This window comes from Hibiscus syriacus, unplaced genomic scaffold, assembly GCF_006381635.1.
Source record: "Hibiscus syriacus cultivar Baekdansim isolate YM2019G1 unplaced genomic scaffold, ASM638163v2 tig00111835_pilon, whole genome shotgun sequence".
NCBI lineage: Eukaryota > Viridiplantae > Streptophyta > Magnoliopsida > Malvales > Malvaceae > Hibiscus > Hibiscus syriacus.
In genome coordinates, this window is record NW_024063193.1 from 1,622,567 (window position 1) to 1,631,787 (window position 9,221).

General features: G+C 33.2%; 1 pseudogene; it reads right to left on the reverse strand.

Moving 5' to 3' along the window:
* Positions 1-306: 306 nt before the first annotated feature.
* Positions 307-4,553, reverse strand: LOC120171716 (annotated as a pseudogene).
* Between the last annotated feature and the right edge of the window lie 4,668 nt (positions 4,554-9,221).

Here is a 9,221-nt window from a genome sequence, read left to right on the forward strand (position 1 = left end):
TACTACCAATGTTAATTGTTAGTAAAAAGAAAAGAAATATTTGATCACCGTGCAAATTATATTTGAACCAAACAATTACATTCATAAATAGTTGAAAGCAATGGCAATTGTTTATTATACAGAAAAATCCAAGTGAAAATAACAAAAATATATTAGGCACACAATGACAGATTATTTACTAGAAATCACCAAATGAAACCCTTTTATTCTTCTCCATTGATTCATGGATGTATAAGAATCTCCATTGAACAAACATGTCACAACTCTGAGTCAAACAACAATATATAATGTTGCAGCAAAATTTGCTTATAAAAATAAATGCTTCCTGTAAACGTCAAACTCGGCTGAAGACGAGAGAACCGCTGTCTGCGTACCATAACCATAAGAAATAAGTATAAGTGATGCAGCTAAAAGTGAAGGTGTAGGGATGAGTAAAATTTGATTAGAATCGAGTATTCACTCTAATGAAATAGAATAAATCTGTGAGAAACTGGAATCGAAGAGTCTCCTCAAGATTCTTGTATTAGCAAGGCATCCAGATTGGTTGACATTGTCAATGGTTTCAGTAATTAGATCGAACAAGTCGCCGTATGTCGGACCGGGTAATTTCTTCAGAATCTCGGCTAATACGTAGTTCAGGGCACTGTTCATCTTCCCAGCCGTGAAGGCCTGCAGCAGCCGAGGGATAATTAATAATGTTATTGTTATATACTTCATTCAAGGATAATTACTAATGTGTGTTTGGAAAAAAAATGAAAAAAAAATTTGATGGCTTTCAGAGTTATCAGCAGCGGCTTGATTGTCTAGACAAGCACTGATAGAAATGGCTAATCCACCATTCGTACCTTTATACACACCCGAGGGAGAACTGTTGTCTTCCCATTTTCTCCTGTAAATAATAATAATAATAATAATAATAATATCCTATATAAATTATATAATCGTAATTTAAATTTTCTGTCTCCGTAATCAATAAGCTTACTCTGTACTGTTGTAAACTTTGGGGAGATCTAGAGTGGTTCCACTATGACAAGCATCAACGATGGCATGAAGAGTAACGCCACGAGTGAGTGGCCGAACGATGAGGGAATTAAGATCATTATCCTTGATTGTGCCCACTTCTTTGAAATCAAGGGGACATATGGTTTCGTCGAATCCATCGACCTCATCGTTGTTAAAATCAGGCACCCGTAACCCATGTCCGGAGTAGAAAAACACCAATGAGTCTCCCGGTTGGCAGTCCTTCACCAGCCATCGCAGCGAATCCTCAATGTTCTTCCTCGTCTGTATAAATAATCGGTTCGTCTCCTCTTCTACACGTCCAAATTAATCACCATAACGAAATTATAAATGTTGAATTAATCAAAATTCAACCGTAAGTGAATAAGGTAATGATAGAAGAATACCGGTTAGAACTCGAATGCACTCTCTAGGTTAGCCAAATTTTGTGATCAACAACTCTCTCATGTTCTTAACGTCGTTAGTAGTTCCTTTAAGCCTATACTACTTCCAGTTATTGTAAGTTATTCCGCAAACAACTGCAAGCTTGCTCGACCTTTCCGTCGAATAAATCAGTGAATGCGAGAGATTCAGGGAAGGCGATAATGTACTCTGACTCGTCTTTCCTCTGATTTTATCTTTACAAAAGATTCGCATCCGGCTGCGAAACCTCCCGTGGCACGGCTCAGTTGTTCATCGTCTGGAAACGGGAAATAGTTGTTTCTACATGAAGAGCATTCGACGTCAGTGCCTTTTGACCTTCATTTTGCCTTGGCCGTGAACCGTATACATATTTATACAAAGTCTTTTTACTCGTAAATGTATACATATAGTTTTTCTGTCTAAATTTATTCACTTCGGATTTAAAATTTATTAAATATAATGTTCTTTTTCATATTTATTCTACTTTAGATTTAAATATATCTTCGTAGTTAATCTATTTGTTTATATACTTTATAACCATTCATTTTGAATCTAAACTAATATAAAATTAAACTCAAATTAAAAAGATTTGTACCAAATGTAACATAAATATTTGGATTTAAAATACATGTCAAATTTATCATAATGAGTCGATTAAATTAGTCTATCTATTATTAAATGGATCGATATAATTTTTTCATCATAGTGATTGGTTCAAAAATTATGAAAACGAAATTAAATTAGAATTTTTATGGGAGTTAAAATTTAATTTTATTATTATTTTGATTTTTAACTTTATAAATTTTAGATTTATTTATTTTAAAAGAGCCAAATTGTGATTTTTAGTATTATTGACTAATATTTTTCTCTTTCTAGATGTTTGACATTCTTTTCTTTTCTTTTGTCAAATAAAGTCTAAATTGTTCTTTAAGGACGCTATATAGCTTTTCAAACCAAAACAAAAAATATGCTTAATTAGTAAATAAGTACACAAATTATACTATTTTTCTCAAATAGATACCTAAACTTTTTCTATTCATCCAGGTGTCTAACATTACAAATCTTATTACTTTAAGTGTCTCAACCGTAACGATTGTTAAAAAATTCCATTAAACGAAGCCTGTCACGTTTCAATCATTTTAAAGATTATATATATATATTAAAGATTAGACATATATTTTTAAAATGATTTAATGTTAGAAATAAATTTGTGATTAGTTATTAGTTTGTTAAATATGGTTTTAGTTGTTATATTTGGGTTATAAAATACTCAAATTTGGTTTGTAATTGACAAGTCATAGTTACAATAAAAATACTTTTAGAACTTTCCTCTTTCACTTTCTTATTCTCCTATATCTAAATCCAAACACCCAAAGTTATCGTTCTTCAACTCTGACCACCAACCTTTTATCACTCTCAGCCTCCATGGCTGCTTTCTCACATGGTATCATTCGCCAAAGATCCTGACGTCATATTTCTTCCGTTGTTTCTATTCCATTATATGATCGTGTAACACCCATAACCCGTATAATTACACTTATACAGATTATAGATGTCACCCGAATTTGTAAAACCATTTCCCATTAAAAAAGATTTAAAATTTATTCTCTTAAAATATTAACTGATTTTATAAAAATATCATATCATAAAAATCATATTTCGTTATAACAAATTTAATTCAAAAGATTTTTTTTATGAATAGTGAACAGTGAGGGTATCGGTTCCTGTAGCAGGGAATCGGTTACCCTTATGCATTTTGGAAATTTTCTTAAAATGTGGTTATTATTCATTACTATTCACTGCTACAGTAACTTCCGAAATAGTCATATTTCACATCTTACACTCATTCCAATTCCCAAACAACAATTTCCAGCATAATACATCAATTATATAACAATTACACAACAACCCATCAATTTTTCAAAATTTACGAATTGATCTCCCAACTTTTCAAAATTTACGAAATGGTCTCCAATTTTTCTAAGGCTTGTAAAATACTTCCTTCATCATTTCCAACCCATATATAATTTTTCCATAATTTTTCTCACTCAAACCATTCATGGCCGAAATTTAAAGAACAAGTTGTAGAAATATTAAACATGTTCTAATCATCTTTCATGATTGAATATGAATCAACTACCTCACAAACATCAAGATCCATCATTAATTTCATGATCCCTTATATGAACACAAACCCTTAGATTTGGGATCTTTTCACACCAACAAGATTATCATGCAATATTGGTACCAATTGATAGCGTTTTCCGCGTATAACAATTTTTTATTTACAACTTACTCAAAATCCTAAGTAAATTACTTGAAAATTGAGTTGAAGTTTTCTCTTATCTTAGAAGAAAACCCACGGCAGTTTGGATGAGGAAGAAGCTGAAAATGCTCCACCATTATTGATAGTCTAATATTAAATAATCCATCACATGGCATAATATAGCATAATGGAATTTTTTTATTCAAATCCATAGGAAATTCCATTTTTACCATTAATGAATCTCCATATTCACCATAAAACCTATACACCTCATCCTTATCATCTTTCAAAGTCAAAGATGAATTATTTTGTCTTTGATTTATGAAAATTCCCATGAATTTTCAAAAATTGTGTTTTAGTCACTAAATTTCACTGTTTTGGTTAAATCTGAAAAATTGCACATTTCCAAACCAAATTTCTCTGATCCAAAATATTAAAATAATATTTCCAACCATTTTATAACATCCTTCAAATTTTTTAAAATTCCAATTCAATCTGAAATTACCGATTCCTTACCGACTTTAACCTTTCTAATTTTTCTTTACTAAAATTCCAAATCCAAAAAAATATGATTTCTATAAAACTCCACTCTCAAGAGTAAACCATCTATTTATGGAATAAAATTCTTTTTAGGAAATTTATCACTTAATTCTCTAAACTTTTCCTAATTTTCCACTTTGACCATCAAACTTTCAAAATTTGCATTTTGGTCATTATCTAAATTTTTGGGGTATTACAGATCGGGTTCATCAATCGCTTCAAAGTTCCTCTGTCTCCTCCTTCTCAGCCGACGATCAACGCTTCCTTCATCGCAAATCTCACATGCACTACCAGTTACGCAGTCTAGCCATTGACTTTTCTCCATTTCTTGCATTCTTTACATCCACATTTACTACTATTTTCTTCACTCTCGAGCTTCATCTGCGCCGTTGAGAGATCGAATCTCTCGAGCTTGTTAGTTTCATCAGCCATCGTTTACCTTTGCTAGCGTGTATTTCTGTTTGTTCTTAGTGCTTATTGATCAAAATTATTTTTCTGTTTACTGAACGAGATCAGAGTCTCGCTCACTGTTATGCCTTTCGCTATCATCTTTTTCAGTGTTTGGTTACTGTGGTGAGATCTCACTTTATTTGTTTGTGAAATCACATTTGGTGAATTTGTGATTCATTGATTTTTGATCCATCCTTAGTTGCAAACAAAAAGAAAAAGAAAAGGAGAAATAACTACTAGTTCTAATGGCGACTTATGATTTTGTGACCTTTGGTACAAGGTTGAATTCAAATGTGTGTTTACTTACTGGTCAAGCATATGTGATTGGTTATACAAGGTTAGGTAGAAGGTTTTGCAGGTTGACTTGTGAATATTGTTATCTTGTGCATGAGCGAGGTCGAGTGTGATTTTTACTATTGATATTGATTCATGGTTCTTCATATTTAGGTTTTGAACATCTAAGTTCCAAGTTGTGTTACTGCTGGTAGATGTTGATAATTGTTCATCACTATTGTTAGTGTTTATTGTTGATTGTGATGCTTCTCATATTACAGACGTATGTTGTAAGTTGCATTTTGATTTTGTTTTAAGCTAGTGTTGTTGTTGATTTATGGGCACTTATACTACTGATTTGGGTTGCTCAGTTAATCTCAGCTTGTGTTTCTTTGTTACTTGTTTGATTCATAAGGTGAACATGAGACTTTGAGGTTTAACAGCTAAGTTTTCATGGAAAGAAAAATTATCTTGGGAGAGTTAAGAGTTCAACAGCCTTGCCCTCCTTAACCAAACAAAATAGGGTGTTTTTTTTCCCAAGAGAGGCTTCAGAATGCACCCCGGAGCTCGAAGCTTAACCGCCTTGCTTCCAACAAAAAGAAAGTCCAATAAGTTAGTAAACAGAACGAAAGAAAGAATAACACTTTCAATTCTCGATAGACCGCCTAGTTAAAGGAAAATGAATTTTGAAAGAATTTTGGATGAATAAAATGAAAAGAAAGAACATAATAGAGAATAAAGACATAATATTTCTTTTCGGGTACCAGCTCACATTTCATTTAGTACTTCAACTTCAAGCAGTTTGGAGGCTAGTTTTGATTGTGAACCAACCAAGTGGAGAATGTTGAACGAGTCAAGTTCTGAAGCTCAAGAGGGTTGAGAAAGTAGGGAGAATGTTAGAAATAAATTGTAATTAGTTGTTAGTTTGTTAAATCTGTTTTGAGTTGTTATTGGGTTGTTATATTTGGGCTATAAAATACTCAAGTTTGGTTTGTAATTGACAAGTCATAGGTACAATAAAAATACTTTTAGAGCTCTCTTCTTTCACTTTCTTATTCTCCTGTATCTAAATCCAAACACCCACAGTTGTCGTTCTCCAACTCAGACCACCAACCTTCTGATTTCTCACATTTAAAAAGATTAAAGAATAAAATTCAAAGCAACGTGTTTAAAATTAGGGTAAAGAAGAACCTTGATATTCTCATATTCGCGTTGATGAAGCATTCTTTTTTGAACAAATGTGACTGGTTCTTCAACTAACCGCTAGTCGTTCTCCGCTTTCTTGAACTCGTGTAAACTATCTTCAGTTAAAACATGTTTCTCCAATTTCGTCATTGCTAACCCTTGAAATATTTAAACAAAAAATCAGTTGGAATTTCAAAATTAGTTGGCCAAGATCCTATTCCGGTAGCTTTTCATGGGGTTCGATCGTTGGGTGAAAGTAAGGTCGGATGAAGGTTCGTCGATGGTAAAAGGCAACAGAACATATAGGTGCAGGGGTTGAAGTTTTTTTTCAAAGTTTTCAAGTTTTTACAGTTTTTCTAAAATTAAGGATTTTAAAAAATATAATTTTAACTTTTTAATTTAAAAAAAAAATTTAAAATGACCCAAATGGGACACATATCACTTAACGAAATATTTTGATAGTCTTTATGGCTGAGACACCTAATCTGATAAGATTTAGGGTAAACTATGCAGATAGTCCCTTATGTTTTCGGTTTGACCGACTTTGGTCACAAATTTAAAAATTAAGGGGTATGGTTCGTAATGTTATTGATTCGTTCAATTATAGTCTCTAACAGTATCGATCTGTTCGATTTTAGTCACTCATTCATTAACTCTCGTTCTATTTTATCTATATTTTTAATTTTCTGACTGCCAGAGGTCTTCAACGGAAGCTACTCTCAACCTGGCGTTGGGAGCAGCCTACTACCCTACCTCCCCCTTACCCCATACATATGGGAATTGGGTTTTGTTGTTGTTGTTGTTGTTGTAATGAGTGAGGGACTAAAATCGAACAGGTTAACGTTGGGGATTATTTCTCCTTAATTTTTAAATTGGTGTCTAAAGTCGGTCGGACTCTAAACATATGAAATTGTCTGCATAGTTTACCCTAATATTTATAACGTTAGAACATCTGGATAAATAAAAAAAATTGAGATACTTAGAAAAATTGATATAGTTTACACATTTATTTTCTAATTAAGCCAAAAATGTAGGCTGTAGTTGAGAAGCTTTAATAGGTTAGAGGTATATATGCCTAGTGTCCGAATCAACATATAAAATATTAGCCGATAAAATAATAATGATCCAATTTAAAAATCACTTTTTAAAGAAAAAACATAAATTAGGACCGAGTTCCGTCAGTTTCAGATCTAAAATTTGAATTTTACAAATAATATTAAAAAGTTTATTCCTTAGAACTTTAAGGAGTTATATTGAAAATTGAAAATGTTTAAAATTAAATTAAAAATTTAATTATAAAAAACATTTACATTACATAAAAATTTAAAATTTCAAAAACATGATTACTCCGAAAACATATGGATCCATTTAAATAATATTAACACCTTAATATCTAAAGTTAAAATCATATCCTCTCTTTTTTGTGATCATAATCTTTTGACTTATCATGAACTTATAATTTATCCTTTAAAAAATAAATAAATATCATAATTACGTATAAACTTTCATTAAATATACAATGTTTGATTCTATGTAGTTTTATATTGTGTTTATATATATACTTGTGCTTTCATTTTGAACCATTCCTTTAGGCAAAGGACAAAGTGTTTTGCTTCTCGATGTTTGACCTATTAATTCAATTGGTGAAAGTACAATAAAATTATATAGTATAATTCTATTTTATTCATTTTGAATGATATATTTTCATCTTATTATTAGTAAATATATATTAAAAATACAAGTTATGTTACTCGATTATTGATTTGGTCCAAATATGTCAATTTTGAAAAAAAAAATTTAATAAAGAGGAGAGACCAAAGCCTTAACTAAATGGGAATCAGCCGATGGTAGGGGGACCCCAGACATCACGATCAAGAAGAGGGGCAATTGAGGAATGGGCTTCAGAGAGTATGGTCATCTGGAAGTTAGGAGTAGAGTGCAGTTTGGCAATCTCGTCAGCAACCATATTTTCTTCGTGAGAAACCCAGATGATCTCAATGTGCTAGCTTCGGTTACAAAACAAAGTAATGGCGCAAACAAAGGAAACGGGCTTTGCTTAGCTTTAGGGTCATTGAGAAGATGGGCAGCCCGAGCATTATCGGTTTGGAGAAGGAAATCGAACCCGAGCGACCATGCGAGATTTAGGCCGATGAGAAAAGCCCCGAGCTCCACTTAAAGAGGGATAATGATGCCTAAAACATTGTTGAAACCCATAAACCAACCACCGTCAGTCGAACGGATGGCACCACCAACTGACCATTCGTGTTGGAGTTGATTTCAGCATTTTTGTTAATGCAACACCAACCCTCTAGAAGAGGTTTCCACTTGACCGATTATTTACTACGAGCAGGAGGAGGAGAACTAGTCGGAAGACAGCCATCAAAATGGGTGGTCCAAGCAACACTGCAGTTTCAAATGTCGTTCATTGAATAGCAACTACCTGTAAAGAAAAAAGAATTACGCCTCCTCCAAATGTGCCAAGTTAGTGTTGAAAAAAAAATAAAGACCAAGGAGCACAAGCCGGCCGACAGGTATAGTTGCAAGTGAGATTCCTGAAAGCTAGTACTGTAGGTTAACTGAAAAAAAAAACCCAGGAATGCATAGGAGTAATAGCAAGTAACAAAAGATGGCAGGTAGCTTTACAGTCATGAAGCACGTGGAGAGGGGAATCGATAACATGGCCATAGAGGGGACAAGACGAGTCATCAGTGATACCACGACGATGTCGTTCCTGATTGGCAAGACCATAAAAACGAAGCTAGGAGACCATTTTCTAGGGGGCAGTAAAAAAAAGGAGAACAATGCTCAAAAGAAAAACCGGAAGGAAATAAATGAGAGAAAACTTCCTTGATATCTCTAAGGCACGGTGGTGATTCCATCGCCGAAGCCGGAGAAAAAAAGCACGAGGGTAAGAAAAAGGTCTAGATCTAAGACGATTTATTTGTTTGTACGAAAAAGGGACCTTAGATTTAAAGAGAGGAGGTTGAAACGTCGTTTCATGGGTACTTCTCCCTTTTCCAACACCGGCGAGCGGCTGTTGAAACGGCGGAAGGTCGCCGGGATCTGGATTTTGGAAATATTGACG